Below are 370 nucleotides of genomic sequence, written 5' to 3' on the forward strand. Positions count from 1 at the left end.
GCATCTGATAATTAAATTTGGCATTTAATACTTGAGTAAATCCTAGCAAACATAAAACTAAGTCGTATATATGTAACACTAACTAGTAAACCAAATTACCACAGCTACCTTAGTTTTATCTAAATTAAGATTAAATAGGCTTAAATAAGCACCTATGATTCCCTAATAAGCACACACTTCAATAAGCCCTAAACTTCTTGACCTCTATTTTGGTTGTTTGGAAACCTTATCCCCTAATGCTTAATATTTCAGTTCTGTGGGATGTTGCTGTAGATATACTCTTTAAATATAAATCCACTCTATAAGTGATGTGGTAGTGATTAACACTGTATTTCTGGCTTTTCAGTACAAGATAGATTGCATTTCCTGC

This window comes from Lipotes vexillifer, unplaced genomic scaffold (genome assembly GCF_000442215.2).
Source record: "Lipotes vexillifer unplaced genomic scaffold, Lipotes_vexillifer_v1.1 scaffold793, whole genome shotgun sequence".
Taxonomy (NCBI): Eukaryota; Metazoa; Chordata; class Mammalia; order Artiodactyla; family Lipotidae; genus Lipotes; species Lipotes vexillifer.